The sequence below is a fragment of the Phyllobates terribilis genome, unplaced genomic scaffold (assembly GCF_046119375.1).
Source record: "Phyllobates terribilis strain yellow unplaced genomic scaffold, ASM4611937v1 Scaffold_693__1_contigs__length_808095, whole genome shotgun sequence".
NCBI classification, from domain to species: domain Eukaryota; kingdom Metazoa; phylum Chordata; class Amphibia; order Anura; family Dendrobatidae; genus Phyllobates; species Phyllobates terribilis.
The window spans coordinates 1-21012 of NW_027363453.1; the positions used below are offsets into that span (position 1 = coordinate 1).

The 21012-nt window shown below is 44.7% G+C and overlaps 16 non-coding genes across 16 annotated transcripts; all 16 read right to left on the reverse strand.

The window, feature by feature from the left end:
- Positions 1-1055: 1055 nt before the first annotated feature.
- LOC141236245 (U2 spliceosomal RNA) lies at positions 1056-1246 on the reverse strand. Its single transcript, XR_012301939.1, has one exon. It is a non-coding gene; the product is annotated as a U2 spliceosomal RNA (small nuclear RNA).
- Positions 1247-2361: 1115 nt separating this feature from the next.
- On the reverse strand, positions 2362-2552 carry LOC141235905 (U2 spliceosomal RNA). Its single transcript, XR_012301607.1, has one exon. It is a non-coding gene; the product is annotated as a U2 spliceosomal RNA (small nuclear RNA).
- A 1115-nt stretch (positions 2553-3667) lies between these two features.
- On the reverse strand, positions 3668-3858 carry LOC141235916 (U2 spliceosomal RNA). Its single transcript, XR_012301618.1, has one exon. It is a non-coding gene; the product is annotated as a U2 spliceosomal RNA (small nuclear RNA).
- Positions 3859-4973: 1115 nt separating this feature from the next.
- On the reverse strand, positions 4974-5164 carry LOC141236270 (U2 spliceosomal RNA). The gene has a single exon (XR_012301961.1). It is a non-coding gene; the product is annotated as a U2 spliceosomal RNA (small nuclear RNA).
- A 1118-nt stretch (positions 5165-6282) lies between these two features.
- On the reverse strand, positions 6283-6473 carry LOC141235928 (U2 spliceosomal RNA). Its single transcript, XR_012301630.1, has one exon. It is a non-coding gene; the product is annotated as a U2 spliceosomal RNA (small nuclear RNA).
- Positions 6474-7591: 1118 nt separating this feature from the next.
- Positions 7592-7782, reverse strand: LOC141235940 (U2 spliceosomal RNA). The gene has a single exon (XR_012301642.1). It is a non-coding gene; the product is annotated as a U2 spliceosomal RNA (small nuclear RNA).
- A 1114-nt stretch (positions 7783-8896) lies between these two features.
- LOC141235952 (U2 spliceosomal RNA) lies at positions 8897-9087 on the reverse strand. The gene has a single exon (XR_012301653.1). It is a non-coding gene; the product is annotated as a U2 spliceosomal RNA (small nuclear RNA).
- Positions 9088-10202: 1115 nt separating this feature from the next.
- On the reverse strand, positions 10203-10393 carry LOC141236297 (U2 spliceosomal RNA). The gene has a single exon (XR_012301987.1). It is a non-coding gene; the product is annotated as a U2 spliceosomal RNA (small nuclear RNA).
- A 1115-nt stretch (positions 10394-11508) lies between these two features.
- LOC141235964 (U2 spliceosomal RNA) lies at positions 11509-11699 on the reverse strand. Its single transcript, XR_012301664.1, has one exon. It is a non-coding gene; the product is annotated as a U2 spliceosomal RNA (small nuclear RNA).
- Positions 11700-12814: 1115 nt separating this feature from the next.
- Positions 12815-13005, reverse strand: LOC141235976 (U2 spliceosomal RNA). Its single transcript, XR_012301675.1, has one exon. It is a non-coding gene; the product is annotated as a U2 spliceosomal RNA (small nuclear RNA).
- Positions 13006-14120: 1115 nt separating this feature from the next.
- On the reverse strand, positions 14121-14311 carry LOC141235988 (U2 spliceosomal RNA). The gene has a single exon (XR_012301687.1). It is a non-coding gene; the product is annotated as a U2 spliceosomal RNA (small nuclear RNA).
- Positions 14312-15426: 1115 nt separating this feature from the next.
- Positions 15427-15617, reverse strand: LOC141236000 (U2 spliceosomal RNA). The gene has a single exon (XR_012301698.1). It is a non-coding gene; the product is annotated as a U2 spliceosomal RNA (small nuclear RNA).
- Positions 15618-16732: 1115 nt separating this feature from the next.
- LOC141236249 (U2 spliceosomal RNA) lies at positions 16733-16923 on the reverse strand. Its single transcript, XR_012301943.1, has one exon. It is a non-coding gene; the product is annotated as a U2 spliceosomal RNA (small nuclear RNA).
- A 1114-nt stretch (positions 16924-18037) lies between these two features.
- Positions 18038-18228, reverse strand: LOC141236298 (U2 spliceosomal RNA). The gene has a single exon (XR_012301988.1). It is a non-coding gene; the product is annotated as a U2 spliceosomal RNA (small nuclear RNA).
- Positions 18229-19343: 1115 nt separating this feature from the next.
- On the reverse strand, positions 19344-19534 carry LOC141236012 (U2 spliceosomal RNA). Its single transcript, XR_012301709.1, has one exon. It is a non-coding gene; the product is annotated as a U2 spliceosomal RNA (small nuclear RNA).
- Positions 19535-20649: 1115 nt separating this feature from the next.
- Positions 20650-20837, reverse strand: LOC141236346 (U2 spliceosomal RNA). The gene has a single exon (XR_012302024.1). It is a non-coding gene; the product is annotated as a U2 spliceosomal RNA (small nuclear RNA).
- Between the last annotated feature and the right edge of the window lie 175 nt (positions 20838-21012).

Sequence of the window (21012 nt, forward strand, 5' to 3'; positions counted from 1 at the left end):
GATGAGCTCCTGGACTCCCGTTAAGAAGACATGTTGTCAACCTCTAGATCCCTTACATGCCTGCACTTTTCGGCTTGCTGCTGCTGCAATCCACGCGTTTTAGATCTGCATAACTCCACCTCTTTAAACACAGCACCTTCACCCCCTGCTGTTCCCACCCGCCTCAACACCGTTGGAAGGGAGGAGAACCAATTAAGGCGGGGGGTGGGGTGGAACGAACAGCTGTCTACCCTTAGCAGGAGGGCTCCTGATTACATACCTCTCCTGCTGCTGCTGCTGCTGGCTGTCCAGCAGCAGACTGAAGGTGGCTGCTGCTGTGCACAGGTATATAAAGGCTCAGAGCCTATTATGACACGCGCAGCCAGCGTTCCATTGCCACATTCCATCTACTGCAGGCAGGATACCTGGCTGGCTGAATGTCGCTGAGAAGCTCACAGAGACCGCCATAAGCAACAGTTTAACAGAATGCCACAGACTAATCAACCAAACTTTTTGGGTTGGGTTCTCTTTTATAGTCTGCAGGCATTAAATGAAAGAAGTCAGTGTTCCAGCAGAAGGAGACAACGTTTCAGAAAAGGCATTGTAGCAAACCAAAAAAGAAATTTTAAGCGCAGCAGAGTAACCAGCGCACATACCTGTTAGCTCAGGTGAGTTTAAAAGGCTGCTGTTGATAACAAGGGCATTTGCTAAATAGATGGTGTGTGTGCAACAATATACTGAAAGGTCAATTATATTGTGCAGCTTATCTCACCACCTGTAGTTATTTAGGTGAAAGCTCCAAAATGCTTGCCTAATATGTCTGTTTATCCAAAAGGAAGTAAAAAGGGAGAGCTAGAAAGATAGCATTGCATCACATTACATGGCAATGTAATGCACAGTTGCTGAAGTTGAACCAAAATGAGCTTGTAATCTGGCTTCTGCAACTTTGAACATGAAAAATCCAATGAGGAGAAGAAAAGCAAAGCCAAAGAGTCCATCCCAAAATCCGACAAACAAGCAAAATGAACAAAAAACATTGAATTCAATTCTTTCTGATTTTAGAAACTGCATTAAAGAAGGGGTGCACCGGTCCTGGAGATACTGCAATACCAGGTCAATGCATGGAGTGGACAGAGCAAGCTCTTTTTCCATCTCCCTGTTCTAAAAATCCATTTAATATATGGTCCCCAGATAGGGGACGTATCAGATATTAAACTGATAAGAACAGATACTACACTTGATCTTAGCCAAAAGGCCGAGAAGCGATAACCAGAATTGGTTTCAAACTACGGAGCCACCCAAGGATCCTGAAAAGTCCATTTGTGGAGATGAGCTCCTGGACTCCCGTTAAGAAGACATGTTGTCAACCTCTAGATCCCTTACATGCCTGCACTTTTCGGCTTGCTGCTGCTGCAATCCACGCGTTTTAGATCTGCATAACTCCACCTCTTTAAACACAGCACCTTCACCCCCTGCTGTTCCCACCCGCCTCAACACCGTTGGAAGGGAGGAGAACCAATTAAGGCGGGGGGTGGGGTGGAACGAGCAGCTGTCTACCCTTAGCAGGAGGGCTCCTGATTACATACCTCTCCTGCTGCTGCTGCTGCTGGCTGTCCAGCAGCAGACTGAAGGTGGCTGCTGCTGTGCACAGGTATATAAAGGCTCAGAGCCTATTATGACACGCGCAGCCAGCGTTCCATTGCCACATTCCATCTACTGCAGGCAGGATACCTGGCTGGCTGAATGTCGCTGAGAAGCTCACAGAGACCGCCATAAGCAACAGTTTAACAGAATGCCACAGACTAATCAACCAAACTTTTTGGGTTGGGTTCTCTTTTATAGTCTGCAGGCATTAAATGAAAGAAGTCAGTGTTCCAGCAGAAGGAGACAACGTTTCAGAAAAGGCATTGTAGCAAACCAAAAAAGAAATTTTAAGCGCAGCAGAGTAACCAGCGCACATACCTGTTAGCTCAGGTGAGTTTAAAAGGCTGCTGTTGATAACAAGGGCATTTGCTAAATAGATGGTGTGTGTGCAACAATATACTGAAAGGTCAATTATATTGTGCAGCTTATCTCACCACCTGTAGTTATTTAGGTGAAAGCTCCAAAATGCTTGCCTAATATGTCTGTTTATCCAAAAGGAAGTAAAAAGGGAGAGCTAGAAAGATAGCATTGCATCACATTACATGGCAATGCAATGCACAGTTGCTGAAGTTGAACCAAAATGAGCTTGTAATCTGGCTTCTGCAACTTTGAACATGAAAAATCCAATGAGGAGAAGAAAAGCAAAGCCAAAGAGTCCATCCCAAAATCCGACAAACAAGCAAAATGAACAAAAAACATTGAATTCAATTCTTTCTGATTTTAGAAACTGCATTAAAGAAGGGGTGCACCGGTCCTGGAGATACTGCAATACCAGGTCAATGCGTGGAGTGGACAGAGCAAGCTCTTTTTCCATCTCCCTGTTCTAAAAATCCATTTAATATATGGTCCCCAGATAGGGGACGTATCAGATATTAAACTGATAAGAACAGATACTACACTTGATCTTAGCCAAAAGGCCGAGAAGCGATAACCAGAATTGGTTTCAAACTACGGAGCCACCCAAGGATCCTGAAAAGTCCATTTGTGGAGATGAGCTCCTGGACTCCCGTTAAGAAGACATGTTGTCAACCTCTAGATCCCTTACATGCCTGCACTTTTCGGCTTGCTGCTGCTGCAATCCACGCGTTTTAGATCTGCATAACTCCACCTCTTTAAACACAGCACCTTCACCCCCTGCTGTTCCCACCCGCCTCAACACCGTTGGAAGGGAGGAGAACCAATTAAGGCGGGGGGTGGGGTGGAACGAGCAGCTGTCTACCCTTAGCAGGAGGGCTCCTGATTACATACCTCTCCTGCTGCTGCTGCTGCTGGCTGTCCAGCAGCAGACTGAAGGTGGCTGCTGCTGTGCACAGGTATATAAAGGCTCAGAGCCTATTATGACACGCGCAGCCAGCGTTCCATTGCCACATTCCATCTACTGCAGGCAGGATACCTGGCTGGCTGAATGTCGCTGAGAAGCTCACAGAGACCGCCATAAGCAACAGTTTAACAGAATGCCACAGACTAATCAACCAAACTTTTTGGGTTGGGTTCTCTTTTATAGTCTGCAGGCATTAAATGAAAGAAGTCAGTGTTCCAGCAGAAGGAGACAACGTTTCAGAAAAGGCATTGTAGCAAACCAAAAAAGAAATTTTAAGCGCAGCAGAGTAACCAGCGCACATACCTGTTAGCTCAGGTGAGTTTAAAAGGCTGCTGTTGATAACAAGGGCATTTGCTAAATAGATGGTGTGTGTGCAACAATATACTGAAAGGTCAATTATATTGTGCAGCTTATCTCACCACCTGTAGTTATTTAGGTGAAAGCTCCAAAATGCTTGCCTAATATGTCTGTTTATCCAAAAGGAAGTAAAAAGGGAGAGCTAGAAAGATAGCATTGCATCACATTACATGGCAATGCAATGCACAGTTGCTGAAGTTGAACCAAAATGAGCTTGTAATCTGGCTTCTGCAACTTTGAACATGAAAAATCCAATGAGGAGAAGAAAAGCAAAGCCAAAGAGTCCATCCCAAAATCCGACAAACAAGCAAAATGAACAAAAAACATTGAATTCAATTCTTTCTGATTTTAGAAACTGCATTAAAGAAGGGGTGCACCGGTCCTGGAGATACTGCAATACCAGGTCAATGCGTGGAGTGGACAGAGCAAGCTCTTTTTCCATCTCCCTGTTCTAAAAATCCATTTAATATATGGTCCCCAGATAGGGGACGTATCAGATATTAAACTGATAAGAACAGATACTACACTTGATCTTAGCCAAAAGGCCGAGAAGCGATAACCAGAATTGGTTTCAAACTACGGAGCCACCCAAGGATCCTGAAAAGTCCATTTGTGGAGATGAGCTCCTGGACTCCCGTTAAGAAGACATGTTGTCAACCTCTAGATCCCTTACATGCCTGCACTTTTCGGCTTGCTGCTGCTGCAATCCACGCGTTTTAGATCTGCATAACTCCACCTCTTTAAACACAGCACCTTCACCCCCTGCTGTTCCCACCCGCCTCAACACCGTTGGAAGGGAGGAGAACCAATTAAGGCGGGGGGTGGGGTGGAACGAGCAGCTGTCTACCCTTAGCAGGAGGGCTCCTGATTACATAACTCTCCTGCTGCTGCTGCTGCTGGCTGTCCAGCAGCAGACTGAAGGTGGCTGCTGCTGTGCACAGGTATATAAAGGCTCAGAGCCTATTATGACACGCGCAGCCAGCGTTCCATTGCCACATTCCATCTACTGCAGGCAGGATACCTGGCTGGCTGAATGTCGCTGAGAAGCTCACAGAGACCGCCATAAGCAACAGTTTAACAGAATGCCACAGACTAATCAACCAAAATTTTTGGGTTGGGTTCTCTTTTATAGTCTGCAGGCATTAAATGAAAGAAGTCAGTGTTCCAGCAGAAGGAGACAACGTTTCAGAAAAGGCATTGTAGCAAACCAAAAAAGAAATTTTAAGCGCAGCAGAGTAACCAGCGCACATACCTGTTAGCTCAGGTGAGTTTAAAAGGCTGCTGTTGATAACAATGGCATTTGCTAAATAGATGGTGTGTGTGCAACAATATACTGAAAGGTCAATTATATTGTGCAGCTTATCTCACCACCTGTAGTTATTTAGGTGAAAGCTCCAAAATGCTTGCCTAATATGTCTGTTTATCCAAAAGGAAGTAAAAAGGGAGAGCTAGAAAGATAGCATTGCATCACATTACATGGCAATGCAATGCACAGTTGCTGAAGTTGAACCAAAATGAGCTTGTAATCTGGCTTCTGCAACTTTGAACATGAAAAATCCAATGAGGAGAAGAAAAGCAAAGCCAAAGAGTCCATCCCAAAATCCGACAAACAAGCAAAATGAACAAAAAACATTGAATTCAATTCTTTCTGATTTTAGAAACTGCATTAAAGAAGGGGTGCACCGGTCCTGGAGATACTGCAATACCAGGTCAATGCGTGGAGTGGACAGAGCAAGCTCTTTTTCCATCTCCCTGTTCTAAAAATCCATTTAATATATGGTCCCCAGATAGGGGATGTATCAGATATTAAACTGATAAGAACAGATACTACACTTGATCTTAGCCAAAAGGCCGAGAAGCGATAACCAGAATTGGTTTCAAACTACGGAGCCACCCAAGGATCCTGAAAAGTCCATTTGTGGAGATGAGCTCCTGGACTCCCGTTAAGAAGACATGTTGTCAACCTCTAGATCCCTTACATGCCTGCACTTTTCGGCTTGCTGCTGCTGCAATCCACGCGTTTTAGATCTGCATAACTCCACCTCTTTAAACACAGCACCTTCACCCCCTGCTGTTCCCACCCGCCTCAACACCGTTGGAAGGGAGGAGAACCAATTAAGGCGGGGGGTGGGGTGGAACGAGCAGCTGTCTACCCTTAGCAGGAGGGCTCCTGATTACATACCTCTCCTGCTGCTGCTGCTGCTGCTGGCTGTCCAGCAGCAGACTGAAGGTGGCTGCTGCTGTGCACAGGTATATAAAGGCTCAGAGCCTATTATGACACGCGCAGCCAGCGTTCCATTGCCACATTCCATCTACTGCAGGCAGGATACCTGGCTGGCTGAATGTCGCTGAGAAGCTCACAGAGACCGCCATAAGCAACAGTTTAACAGAATGCCACAGACTAATCAACCAAACTTTTTGGGTTGGGTTCTCTTTTATAGTCTGCAGGCATTAAATGAAAGAAGTCAGTGTTCCAGCAGAAGGAGACAACGTTTCAGAAAAGGCATTGTAGCAAACCAAAAAAGAAATTTTAAGCGCAGCAGAGTAACCAGCGCACATACCTGTTAGCTCAGGTGAGTTTAAAAGGCTGCTGTTGATAACAAGGGCATTTGCTAAATAGATGGTGTGTGTGCAACAATATACTGAAAGGTCAATTATATTGTGCAGCTTATCTCACCACCTGTAGTTATTTAGGTGAAAGCTCCAAAATGCTTGCCTAATATGTCTGTTTATCCAAAAGGAAGTAAAAAGGGAGAGCTAGAAAGATAGCATTGCATCACATTACATGGCAATGCAATGCACAGTTGCTGAAGTTGAACCAAAATGAGCTTGTAATTTGGCTTCTGCAACTTTGAACATGAAAAATCCAATGAGGAGAAGAAAAGCAAAGCCAAAGAGTCCATCCCAAAATCCGACAAACAAGCAAAATGAACAAAAAACATTGAATTCAATTCTTTCTGATTTTAGAAACTGCATTAAAGAAGGGGTGCACCGGTCCTGGAGATACTGCAATACCAGGTCAATGCGTGGAGTGGACAGAGCAAGCTCTTTTTCCATCTCCCTGTTCTAAAAATCCATTTAATATATGGTCCCCAGATAGGGGACGTATCAGATATTAAACTGATAAGAACAGATACTACACTTGATCTTAGCCAAAAGGCCGAGAAGCGATAACCAGAATTGGTTTCAAACTACGGAGCCACCCAAGGATCCTGAAAAGTCCATTTGTGGAGATGAGCTCCTGGACTCCCGTTAAGAAGACATGTTGTCAACCTCTAGATCCCTTACATGCCTGCACTTTTCGGCTTGCTGCTGCTGCAATCCACGCGTTTTAGATCTGCATAACTCCACCTCTTTAAACACAGCACCTTCACCCCCTGCTGTTCCCACCCGCCTCAACACCGTTGGAAGGGAGGAGAACCAATTAAGGCGGGGGGTGGGGTGGAACGAGCAGCTGTCTACCCTTAGCAGGAGGGCTCCTGATTACATACCTCTCCTGCTGCTGCTGCTGCTGCTGGCTGTCCAGCAGCAGACTGAAGGTGGCTGCTGCTGTGCACAGGTATATAAAGGCTCAGAGCCTATTATGACACGCGCAGCCAGCGTTCCATTGCCACATTCCATCTACTGCAGGCAGGATACCTGGCTGGCTGAATGTCGCTGAGAAGCTCACAGAGACCGCCATAAGCAACAGTTTAACAGAATGCCACAGACTAATCAACCAAACTTTTTGGGTTGGGTTCTCTTTTATAGTCTGCAGGCATTAAATGAAAGAAGTCAGTGTTCCAGCAGAAGGAGACAACGTTTCAGAAAAGGCATTGTAGCAAACCAAAAAAGAAATTTTAAGCGCAGCAGAGTAACCAGCGCACATACCTGTTAGCTCAGGTGAGTTTAAAAGGCTGCTGTTGATAACAAGGGCATTTGCTAAATAGATGGTGTGTGTGCAACAATATACTGAAAGGTCAATTATATTGTGCAGCTTATCTCACCACCTGTAGTTATTTAGGTGAAAGCTCCAAAATGCTTGCCTAATATGTCTGTTTATCCAAAAGGAAGTAAAAAGGGAGAGCTAGAAAGATAGCATTGCATCACATTACATGGCAATGCAATGCACAGTTGCTGAAGTTGAACCAAAATGAGCTTGTAATTTGGCTTCTGCAACTTTGAACATGAAAAATCCAATGAGGAGAAGAAAAGCAAAGCCAAAGAGTCCATCCCAAAATCCGACAAACAAGCAAAATGAACAAAAAACATTGAATTCAATTCTTTCTGATTTTAGAAACTGCATTAAAGAAGGGGTGCACCGGTCCTGGAGATACTGCAATACCAGGTCAATGCGTGGAGTGGACAGAGCAAGCTCTTTTTCCATCTCCCTGTTCTAAAAATCCATTTAATATATGGTCCCCAGATAGGGGACGTATCAGATATTAAACTGATAAGAACAGATACTACACTTGATCTTAGCCAAAAGGCCGAGAAGCGATAACCAGAATTGGTTTCAAACTACGGAGCCACCCAAGGATCCTGAAAAGTCCATTTGTGGAGATGAGCTCCTGGACTCCCGTTAAGAAGACATGTTGTCAACCTCTAGATCCCTTACATGCCTGCACTTTTCGGCTTGCTGCTGCTGCAATCCACGCGTTTTAGATCTGCATAACTCCACCTCTTTAAACACAGCACCTTCACCCCCTGCTGTTCCCACCCGCCTCAACACCGTTGGAAGGGAGGAGAACCAATTAAGGCGGGGGGTGGGGTGGAACGAGCAGCTGTCTACCCTTAGCAGGAGGGCTCCTGATTACATACCTCTCCTGCTGCTGCTGCTGCTGGCTGTCCAGCAGCAGACTGAAGGTGGCTGCTGCTGTGCACAGGTATATAAAGGCTCAGAGCCTATTATGACACGCGCAGCCAGCGTTCCATTGCCACATTCCATCTACTGCAGGCAGGATACCTGGCTGGCTGAATGTCGCTGAGAAGCTCACAGAGACCGCCATAAGCAACAGTTTAACAGAATGCCACAGACTAATCAACCAAACTTTTTGGGTTGGGTTCTCTTTTATAGTCTGCAGGCATTAAATGAAAGAAGTCAGTGTTCCAGCAGAAGGAGACAACGTTTCAGAAAAGGCATTGTAGCAAACCAAAAAAGAAATTTTAAGCGCAGCAGAGTAACCAGCGCACATACCTGTTAGCTCAGGTGAGTTTAAAAGGCTGCTGTTGATAACAAGGGCATTTGCTAAATAGATGGTGTGTGTGCAACAATATACTGAAAGGTCAATTATATTGTGCAGCTTATCTCACCACCTGTAGTTATTTAGGTGAAAGCTCCAAAATGCTTGCCTAATATGTCTGTTTATCCAAAAGGAAGTAAAAAGGGAGAGCTAGAAAGATAGCATTGCATCACATTACATGGCAATGCAATGCACAGTTGCTGAAGTTGAACCAAAATGAGCTTGTAATCTGGCTTCTGCAACTTTGAACATGAAAAATCCAATGAGGAGAAGAAAAGCAAAGCCAAAGAGTCCATCCCAAAATCCGACAAACAAGCAAAATGAACAAAAACATTGAATTCAATTCTTTCTGATTTTAGAAACTGCATTAAAGAAGGGGTGCACCGGTCCTGGAGATACTGCAATACCAGGTCAATGCGTGGAGTGGACAGAGCAAGCTCTTTTTCCATCTCCCTGTTCTAAAAATCCATTTAATATATGGTCCCCAGATAGGGGACGTATCAGATATTAAACTGATAAGAACAGATACTACACTTGATCTTAGCCAAAAGGCCGAGAAGCGATAACCAGAATTGGTTTCAAACTACGGAGCCACCCAAGGATCCTGAAAAGTCCATTTGTGGAGATGAGCTCCTGGACTCCCGTTAAGAAGACATGTTGTCAACCTCTAGATCCCTTACATGCCTGCACTTTTCGGCTTGCTGCTGCTGCAATCCACGCGTTTTAGATCTGCATAACTCCACCTCTTTAAACACAGCACCTTCACCCCCTGCTGTTCCCACCCGCCTCAACACCGTTGGAAGGGAGGAGAACCAATTAAGGCGGGGGGTGGGGTGGAACGAGCAGCTGTCTACCCTTAGCAGGAGGGCTCCTGATTACATACCTCTCCTGCTGCTGCTGCTGCTGGCTGTCCAGCAGCAGACTGAAGGTGGCTGCTGCTGTGCACAGGTATATAAAGGCTCAGAGCCTATTATGACACGCGCAGCCAGCGTTCCATTGCCACATTCCATCTACTGCAGGCAGGATACCTGGCTGGCTGAATGTCGCTGAGAAGCTCACAGAGACCGCCATAAGCAACAGTTTAACAGAATGCCACAGACTAATCAACCAAACTTTTTGGGTTGGGTTCTCTTTTATAGTCTGCAGGCATTAAATGAAAGAAGTCAGTGTTCCAGCAGAAGGAGACAACGTTTCAGAAAAGGCATTGTAGCAAACCAAAAAAGAAATTTTAAGCGCAGCAGAGTAACCAGCGCACATACCTGTTAGCTCAGGTGAGTTTAAAAGGCTGCTGTTGATAACAAGGGCATTTGCTAAATAGATGGTGTGTGTGCAACAATATACTGAAAGGTCAATTATATTGTGCAGCTTATCTCACCACCTGTAGTTATTTAGGTGAAAGCTCCAAAATGCTTGCCTAATATGTCTGTTTATCCAAAAGGAAGTAAAAAGGGAGAGCTAGAAAGATAGCATTGCATCACATTACATGGCAATGCAATGCACAGTTGCTGAAGTTGAACCAAAATGAGCTTGTAATCTGGCTTCTGCAACTTTGAACATGAAAAATCCAATGAGGAGAAGAAAAGCAAAGCCAAAGAGTCCATCCCAAAATCCGACAAACAAGCAAAATGAACAAAAAACATTGAATTCAATTCTTTCTGATTTTAGAAACTGCATTAAAGAAGGGGTGCACCGGTCCTGGAGATACTGCAATACCAGGTCAATGCGTGGAGTGGACAGAGCAAGCTCTTTTTCCATCTCCCTGTTCTAAAAATCCATTTAATATATGGTCCCCAGATAGGGGACGTATCAGATATTAAACTGATAAGAACAGATACTACACTTGATCGTAGCCAAAAGGCCGAGAAGCGATAACCAGAATTGGTTTCAAACTACGGAGCCACCCAAGGATCCTGAAAAGTCCATTTGTGGAGATGAGCTCCTGGACTCCCGTTAAGAAGACATGTTGTCAACCTCTAGATCCCTTACATGCCTGCACTTTTCGGCTTGCTGCTGCTGCAATCCACGCGTTTTAGATCTGCATAACTCCACCTCTTTAAACACAGCACCTTCACCCCCTGCTGTTCCCACCCGCCTCAACACCGTTGGAAGGGAGGAGAACCAATTAAGGCGGGGGGTGGGGTGGAACGAGCAGCTGTCTACCCTTAGCAGGAGGGCTCCTGATTACATACCTCTCCTGCTGCTGCTGCTGCTGGCTGTCCAGCAGCAGACTGAAGGTGGCTGCTGCTGTGCACAGGTATATAAAGGCTCAGAGCCTATTATGACACGCGCAGCCAGCGTTCCATTGCCACATTCCATCTACTGCAGGCAGGATACCTGGCTGGCTGAATGTCGCTGAGAAGCTCACAGAGACCGCCATAAGCAACAGTTTAACAGAATGCCACAGACTAATCAACCAAACTTTTTGGGTTGGGTTCTCTTTTATAGTCTGCAGGCATTAAATGAAAGAAGTCAGTGTTCCAGCAGAAGGAGACAACGTTTCAGAAAAGGCATTGTAGCAAACCAAAAAAGAAATTTTAAGCGCAGCAGAGTAACCAGCGCACATACCTGTTAGCTCAGGTGAGTTTAAAAGACTGCTGTTGATAACAAGGGCATTTGCTAAATAGATGGTGTGTGTGCAACAATATACTGAAAGGTCAATTATATTGTGCAGCTTATCTCACCACCTGTAGTTATTTAGGTGAAAGCTCCAAAATGCTTGCCTAATATGTCTGTTTATCCAAAAGGAAGTAAAAAGGGAGAGCTAGAAAGATAGCATTGCATCACATTACATGGCAATGCAATGCACAGTTGCTGAAGTTGAACCAAAATGAGCTTGTAATCTGGCTTCTGCAACTTTGAACATGAAAAATCCAATGAGGAGAAGAAAAGCAAAGCCAAAGAGTCCATCCCAAAATCCGACAAACAAGCAAAATGAACAAAAAACATTGAATTCAATTCTTTCTGATTTTAGAAACTGCATTAAAGAAGGGGTGCACCGGTCCTGGAGATACTGCAATACCAGGTCAATGCGTGGAGTGGACAGAGCAAGCTCTTTTTCCATCTCCCTGTTCTAAAAATCCATTTAATATATGGTCCCCAGATAGGGGACGTATCAGATATTAAACTGATAAGAACAGATACTACACTTGATCTTAGCCAAAAGGCCGAGAAGCGATAACCAGAATTGGTTTCAAACTACGGAGCCACCCAAGGATCCTGAAAAGTCCATTTGTGGAGATGAGCTCCTGGACTCCCGTTAAGAAGACATGTTGTCAACCTCTAGATCCCTTACATGCCTGCACTTTTCGGCTTGCTGCTGCTGCAATCCACGCGTTTTAGATCTGCATAACTCCACCTCTTTAAACACAGCACCTTCACCCCCTGCTGTTCCCACCCGCCTCAACACCGTTGGAAGGGAGGAGAACCAATTAAGGCGGGGGGTGGGGTGGAACGAGCAGCTGTCTACCCTTAGCAGGAGGGCTCCTGATTACATACCTCTCCTGCTGCTGCTGCTGCTGGCTGTCCAGCAGCAGACTGAAGGTGGCTGCTGCTGTGCACAGGTATATAAAGGCTCAGAGCCTATTATGACACGCGCAGCCAGCGTTCCATTGCCACATTCCATCTACTGCAGGCAGGATACCTGGCTGGCTGAATGTCGCTGAGAAGCTCACAGAGACCGCCATAAGCAACAGTTTAACAGAATGCCACAGACTAATCAACCAAACTTTTTGGGTTGGGTTCTCTTTTATAGTCTGCAGGCATTAAATGAAAGAAGTCAGTGTTCCAGCAGAAGGAGACAACGTTTCAGAAAAGGCATTGTAGCAAACCAAAAAAGAAATTTTAAGCGCAGCAGAGTAACCAGCGCACATACCTGTTAGCTCAGGTGAGTTTAAAAGGCTGCTGTTGATAACAAGGGCATTTGCTAAATAGATGGTGTGTGTGCAACAATATACTGAAAGGTCAATTATATTGTGCAGCTTATCTCACCACCTGTAGTTATTTAGGTGAAAGCTCCAAAATGCTTGCCTAATATGTCTGTTTATCCAAAAGGAAGTAAAAAGGGAGAGCTAGAAAGATAGCATTGCATCACATTACATGGCAATGCAATGCACAGTTGCTGAAGTTGAACCAAAATGAGCTTGTAATCTGGCTTCTGCAACTTTGAACATGAAAAATCCAATGAGGAGAAGAAAAGCAAAGCCAAAGAGTCCATCCCAAAATCCGACAAACAAGCAAAATGAACAAAAAATATTGAATTCAATTCTTTCTGATTTTAGAAACTGCATTAAAGAAGGGGTGCACCGGTCCTGGAGATACTGCAATACCAGGTCAATGCGTGGAGTGGACAGAGCAAGCTCTTTTTCCATCTCCCTGTTCTAAAAATCCATTTAATATATGGTCCCCAGATAGGGGACGTATCAGATATTAAACTGATAAGAACAGATACTACACTTGATCTTAGCCAAAAGGCCGAGAAGCGATAACCAGAATTGGTTTCAAACTACGGAGCCACCCAAGGATCCTGAAAAGTCCATTTGTGGAGATGAGCTCCTGGACTCCCGTTAAGAAGACATGTTGTCAACCTCTAGATCCCTTACATGCCTGCACTTTTCGGCTTGCTGCTGCTGCAATCCACGCGTTTTAGATCTGCATAACTCCACCTCTTTAAACACAGCACCTTCACCCCCTGCTGTTCCCACCCGCCTCAACACCGTTGGAAGGGAGGAGAACCAATTAAGGCGGGGGGTGGGGTGGAACGAGCAGCTGTCTACCCTTAGCAGGAGGGCTCCTGATTACATACCTCTCCTGCTGCTGCTGCTGCTGGCTGTCCAGCAGCAGACTGAAGGTGGCTGCTGCTGTGCACAGGTATATAAAGGCTCAGAGCCTATTATGACACGCGCAGCCAGCGTTCCATTGCCACATTCCATCTACTGCAGGCAGGATACCTGGCTGGCTGAATGTCGCTGAGAAGCTCACAGAGACCGCCATAAGCAACAGTTTAACAGAATGCCACAGACTAATCAACCAAACTTTTTGGGTTGGGTTCTCTTTTATAGTCTGCAGGCATTAAATGAAAGAAGTCAGTGTTCCAGCAGAAGGAGACAACGTTTCAGAAAAGGCATTGTAGCAAACCAAAAAAGAAATTTTAAGCGCAGCAGAGTAACCAGCGCACATACCTGTTAGCTCAGGTGAGTTTAAAAGGCTGCTGTTGATAACAAGGGCATTTGCTAAATAGATGGTGTGTGTGCAACAATATACTGAAAGGTCAATTATATTGTGCAGCTTATCTCACCACCTGTAGTTATTTAGGTGAAAGCTCCAAAATGCTTGCCTAATATGTCTGTTTATCCAAAAGGAAGTAAAAAGGGAGAGCTAGAAAGATAGCATTGCATCACATTACATGGCAATGCAATGCACAGTTGCTGAAGTTGAACCAAAATGAGCTTGTAATCTGGCTTCTGCAACTTTGAACATGAAAAATCCAATGAGGAGAAGAAAAGCAAAGCCAAAGAGTCCATCCCAAAATCCGACAAACAAGCAAAATGAACAAAAAACATTGAATTCAATTCTTTCTGATTTTAGAAACTGCATTAAAGAAGGGGTGCACCGGTCCTGGAGATACTGCAATACCAGGTCAATGCGTGGAGTGGACAGAGCAAGCTCTTTTTCCATCTCCCTGTTCTAAAAATCCATTTAATATATGGTCCCCAGATAGGGGACGTATCAGATATTAAACTGATAAGAACAGATACTACACTTGATCTTAGCCAAAAGGCCGAGAAGCGATAACCAGAATTGGTTTCAAACTACGGAGCCACCCAAGGATCCTGAAAAGTCCATTTGTGGAGATGAGCTCCTGGACTCCCGTTAAGAAGACATGTTGTCAACCTCTAGATCCCTTACATGCCTGCACTTTTCGGCTTGCTGCTGCTGCAATCCACGCGTTTTAGATCTGCATAACTCCACCTCTTTAAACACAGCACCTTCACCCCCTGCTGTTCCCACCCGCCTCAACACCGTTGGAAGGGAGGAGAACCAATTAAGGCGGGGGGTGGGGTGGAACGAGCAGCTGTCTACCCTTAGCAGGAGGGCTCCTGATTACATACCTCTCCTGCTGCTGCTGCTGCTGGCTGTCCAGCAGCAGACTGAAGGTGGCTGCTGCTGTGCACAGGTATATAAAGGCTCAGAGCCTATTATGACACGCGCAGCCAGCGTTCCATTGCCACATTCCATCTACTGCAGGCAGGATACCTGGCTGGCTGAATGTCGCTGAGAAGCTCACAGAGACCGCCATAAGCAACAGTTTAACAGAATGCCACAGACTAATCAACCAAACTTTTTGGGTTGGGTTCTCTTTTATAGTCTGCAGGCATTAAATGAAAGAAGTCAGTGTTCCAGCAGAAGGAGACAACGTTTCAGAAAAGGCATTGTAGCAAACCAAAAAAGAAATTTTAAGCGCAGCAGAGTAACCAGCGCACATACCTGTTAGCTCAGGTGAGTTTAAAAGACTGCTGTTGATAACAAGGGCATTTGCTAAATAGATGGTGTGTGTGCAACAATATACTGAAAGGTCAATTATATTGTGCAGCTTATCTCACCACCTGTAGTTATTTAGGTGAAAGCTCCAAAATGCTTGCCTAATATGTCTGTTTATCCAAAAGGAAGTAAAAAGGGAGAGCTAGAAAGATAGCATTGCATCACATTACATGGCAATGCAATGCACAGTTGCTGAAGTTGAACCAAAATGAGCTTGTAATCTGGCTTCTGCAACTTTGAACATGAAAAATCCAATGAGGAGAAGAAAAGCAAAGCCAAAGAGTCCATCCCAAAATCCGACAAACAAGCAAAATGAACAAAAAACATTGAATTCAATTCTTTCTGATTTTAGAAACTGCATTAAAGAAGGGGTGCACCGGTCCTGGAGATACTGCAATACCAGGTCAATGCGTGGAGTGGACAGAGCAAGCTCTTTTTCCATCTCCCTGTTCTAAAAATCCATTTAATATATGGTCCCCAGATAGGGGACGTATCAGATATTAAACTGATAAGAACAGATACTACACTTGATCTTAGCCAAAAGGCCGAGAAGCGATAACCAGAATTGGTTTCAAACTACGGAGCCACCCAAGGATCCTGAAAAGTCCATTTGTGGAGATGAGCTCCTGGACTCCCGTTAAGAAGACATGTTGTCAACCTCTAGATCCCTTACATGCCTGCACTTTTCGGCTTGCTGCTGCTGCAATCCACGCGTTTTAGATCTGCATAACTCCACCTCTTTAAACACAGCACCTTCACCCCCTGCTGTTCCCACCCGCCTCAACACCGTTGGAAGGGAGGAGAACCAATTAAGGCGGGGGGTGGGGTGGAACGAGCAGCTGTCTACCCTTAGCAGGAGGGCTCCTGATTACATACCTCTCCTGCTGCTGCTGCTGCTGGCTGTCCAGCAGCAGACTGAAGGTGGCTGCTGCTGTGCACAGGTATATAAAGGCTCAGAGCCTATTATGACACGCGCAGCCAGCGTTCCATTGCCACATTCCATCTACTGCAGGCAGGATACCTGGCTGGCTGAATGTCGCTGAGAAGCTCACAGAGACCGCCATAAGCAACAGTTTAACAGAATGCCACAGACTAATCAACCAAACTTTTTGGGTTGGGTTCTCTTTTATAGTCTGCAGGCATTAAATGAAAGAAGTCAGTGTTCCAGCAGAAGGAGACAACGTTTCAGAAAAGGCATTGTAGCAAACCAAAAAAGAAATTTTAAGCGCAGCAGAGTAACCAGCGCACATACCTGTTAGCTCAGGTGAGTTTAAAAGGCTGCTGTTGATAACAAGGGCATTTGCTAAATAGATGGTGTGTGTGCAACAATATACTGAAAGGTCAATTATATTGTGCAGCTTATCTCACCACCTGTAGTTATTTAGGTGAAAGCTCCAAAATGCTTGCCTAATATGTCTGTTTATCCAAAAGGAAGTAAAAAGGGAGAGCTAGAAAGATAGCATTGCATAACATTACATGGCAATGCAATGCACAGTTGCTGAAGTTGAACCAAAATGAGCTTGTAATCTGGCTTCTGCAACTTTGAACATGAAAAATCCAATGAGGAGAAGAAAAGCAAAGCCAAAGAGTCCATCCCAAAATCCGACAAACAAGCAAAATGAACAAAAAACATTGAATTCAATTCTTTCTGATTTTAGAAACTGCATTAAAGAAGGGGTGCACCGGTCCTGGAGATACTGCAATACCAGGTCAATGCGTGGAGTGGACAGAGCAAGCTCTTTTTCCATCTCCCTGTTCTAAAAATCCATTTAATATATGGTCCCCAGATAGGGGACGTATCAGATATTAAACTGATAAGAACAGATACTACACTTGATCTTAGCCAAAAGGCCGAGAAGCAATAACCAGAATTGGTTTCAAACTACGGAGCCACCCAAGGATCCTGAAAAGTCCATTTGTGGAGATGAGCTCCTGGACTCCCGTTAAGAAGACATGTTGTCAACCTCTAGATCCCTTACATGCCTGCACTTTTCGGCTTGCTGCTGCTGCAATCCACGCGTTTTAGATCTGCATAACTCCACCTCTTTAAACACAGCACCTTCACCCCCTGCTGTTCCCACCCGCCTCAACACCGTTGGAAGGGAGGAGAACCAATTAAGGCGGGGGGTGGGGTGGAACGAGCAGCTGTCTACCCTTAGCAGGAGGGCTCCTGATTACATACCTCTCCTGCTGCTGCTGCTGCTGGCTGTCCAGCAGCAGACTGAAGGTGGCTGCTGCTGTGCACAGGTATATAAAGGCTCAGAGCCTATTATGACACGCGCAGCCAGCGTTCCATTGCCACATTCCATCTACTGCAGGCAGGATACCTGGCTGGCTGAATGTCGCTGAGAAGCTCACAGAGACCGCCATAAGCAACAGTTTAACAGAATGCCACAGACTAATCAACCAAATTTTTGGGTTGGGTTCTCTTTTATAGTCTGCAGGCATTAAATGAAAGAAGTCAGTGTTCCAGCAGAAGGAGACAACGTTTCAGAAAAGGCATTGTAGCAAACCAAAAAAGAAATTTTAAGCGCAGCAGAGTAACCAGCGCACATACCTGTTAGCTCAGGTGAGTTTAAAAGGCTGCTGTTGATAACAAGGGCATTTGCTAAATAGATGGTGTGTGTGCAACAATATACTGAAAGGTCAATTATATTGTGCAGCTTATCTCACCACCTGTAGTTATTTAGGTGAAAGCTCCAAAATGCTTGCCTAATATGTCTGTTTATCCAAAAGGAAGTAAAAAGGGAGAGCTAGAAAGATAGCATTGCATCACATTACATGGCAATGCAATGCACAGTTGCTGAAGTTGAACCAAAATGAGCTTGTAATCTGGCTTCTGCAACTTTGAACATGAAAAATCCAATGAGGAGAAGAAAAGCAAAGCCAAAGAGTCCATCCCAAAATCCGACAAACAAGCAAAATGAACAAAAAACATTGAATTCAATTCTTTCTGATTTTAGAAACTGCATTAAAGAAGGGGTGCACCGGTCCTGGAGATACTGCAATACCAGGTCAATGCGTGGAGTGGACAGAGCAAGCTCTTTTTCCATCTCCCTGTTCTAAAAATCCATTTAATATATGGTCCCCAGATAGGGGACGTATCAGATATTAAACTGATAAGAACAGATACTACACTTGATCGTAGCCAAAAGGCCGAGAAGCGATAACCAGAATTGGTTTCAAACTACGGAGCCACCCAAGGATCCTGAAAAGTCCATTTGTGGAGATGAGCTCCTGGACTCCCGTTAAGAAGACATGTTGTCAACCTCTAGATCCCTTACATGCCTGCACTTTTCGGCTTGCTGCTGCTGCAATCCACGCGTTTTAGATCTGCATAACTCCACCTCTTTAAACACAGCACCTTCACCCCCTGCTGTTCCCACCCGCCTCAACACAGTTGGAAGGGAGGAGAACCAATTAAGGCGGGGGGTGGGGTGGAACGAGCAGCTGTCTACCCTTAGCAGGAGGGCTCCTGATTACATACCTCTCCTGCTGCTGCTGCTGCTGGCTGTCCAGCAGCAGACTGAAGGTGGCTGCTGCTGTGCACAGGTATATAAAGGCTCAGAGCCTATTATGACACGCGCAGCCAGCGTTCCATTGCCACATTCCATCTACTGCAGGCAGGATACCTGGCTGGCTGAATGTCGCTGAGAAGCTCACAGAGACCGCCATAAGCAACAGTTTAACAGAATGCCACAGACTAATCAACCAAACTTTTTGGGTTGGGTTCTCTTTTATAGTCTGCAGGCATTAAATGAAAGAAGTCAGTGTTCCAGCAGAAGGAGACAATGTTTCAGAAAAGGCATTGTAGCAAACCAAAAAAGAAATTTTAAGCGCAGCAGAGTAACCAGCGCACATACCTGTTAGCTCAGGTGAGTTTAAAAGGCTGCTGTTGATAACAAGGGCATTTGCTAAATAGATGGTGTGTGTGCAACAATATACTGAAAGGTCAATTATATTGTGCAGCTTATCTCACCACCTGTAGTTATTTAGGTGAAAGCTCCAAAATGCTTGCCTAATATGTCTGTTTATCCAAAAGGAAGTAAAAAGGGAGAGCTAGAAAGATAGCATTGCATCACATTACATGGCAATGCAATGCACAGTTGCTGAAGTTGAACCAAAATGAGCTTGTAATCTGGCTTCTGCAACTTTGAACATGAAAAATCCAATGAGGAGAAGAAAAGCAAAGCCAAAGAGTCCATCCCAAAATCCGACAAACAAGCAAAATGAACAAAAAACATTGAATTCAATTCTTTCTGATTTTAGAAACTGCATTAAAGAAGGGGTGCACCGGTCCTGGAGATACTGCAATACCAGGTCAATGCGTGGAGTGGACAGAGCAAGCTCTTTTTCCATCTCCCTGTTCTAAAAATCCATTTAATATATGGTCCCCAGATAGGGGACGTATCAGATATTAAACTGATAAGAACAGATACTACACTTGATCTTAGCCAAAAGGCCGAGAAGCGATAACCAGAATTGGTTTCAAACTACGGAGCCACCCAAGGATCCTGAAAAGTCCATTTGTGGAGATGAGCTCCTGGACTCCCGTTAAGAAGACATGTTGTCAACCTCTAGATCCCTTACATGCCTGCACTTTTCGGCTTGCTGCTGCTGCAATCCACGCGTTTTAGATCTGCATAACTCCACCTCTTTAAACACAGCACCTTCACCCCCTGCTGTTCCCACCCGCCTCAACACCGTTGGAAGGGAGGAGAACCAATTAAGGCGGGGGGTGGGGTGGAACGAGCAGCTGTCTACCCTTAGCAGGAGGGCTCCTGATTACATACCTCTCCTGCTGCTGCTGCTGCTGGCTGTCCAGCAGCAGACTGAAGGTGGCTGCTGCTGTGCACAGGTATATAAAGGCTCAGAGCCTATTATGACACGCGCAGCCAGCGTTCCATTGCCACATTCCATCTACTGCAGGCAGGATACCTGGCTGGCTGAATGTCGCTGAGAAGCTCACAGAGACCGCCATAAGCAACAGTTTAACAGAATGCCACAGACTAATCAACCAAACTTTTTGGGTTGGGTTCTCTTTTATAGTCTGCAGGCATTAAATGAAAGAAGTCAGTGTTCCAGCAGAAGGAGACAACGTTTCAGAAAAGGCATTGTAGCAAACCAAAAAAGAAATTTTAAGCGCAGCAGAGTAACCAGCGCACATACCTGTTAGCTCAGGTGAGTTTAAAAGGCTGCTGTTGATAACAAGGGCATTTGCTAAATAGATGGTGTGTGTGCAACAATATACTGAAAGGTCAATTATATTGTGCAGCTTATCTCACCACCTGTAGTTATTTAGGTGAAAGCTCCAAAATGCTTGCCTAATATGTCTGTTTATCCAAAAGGAAGTAAAAAGGGAGAGCTAGAAAGATAGCATTGCATCACATTACATGGCAATGCAATGCACAGTTGCTGAAGTTGAACCAAAATGAGCTTGTAATCTGGCTTCTGCAACTTTGAACATGAAAAATCCAATGAGGAGAAGAAAAGCAAAGCCAAAGAGTCCATCCCAAAATCCGACAAACAAGCAAAATGAACAAAAAACATTGAATTCAATTCTTTCTGATTTTAGAAACTGCATTAAAGAAGGGGTGCACCGGTCCTGGAGATACTGCAATACCAGGTCAATGCGTGGAGTGGACAGAGCAAGCTCTTTTTCCATCTCCCTGTTCTAAAAATCCATTTAATATATGGTCCCCAGATAGGGGACGTATCAGATATTAAACTGATAAGAACAGATTTTTTTTTAATTTGGCTATCCCCTGCAGAGGGATAAAACCGTTTATTAAAACTTTAACAAATTACAAGCATAATTACACAAATACCAAACGTTAAAAGACAAATGAAATTTACAAAACAAAAAAATACAAAGATTTTAAATAATTAGGTTCCATTGGTCAACAAGCCATTTTTTGGAAATATGTACATTCTTCTTTTTGTCAATTAAAT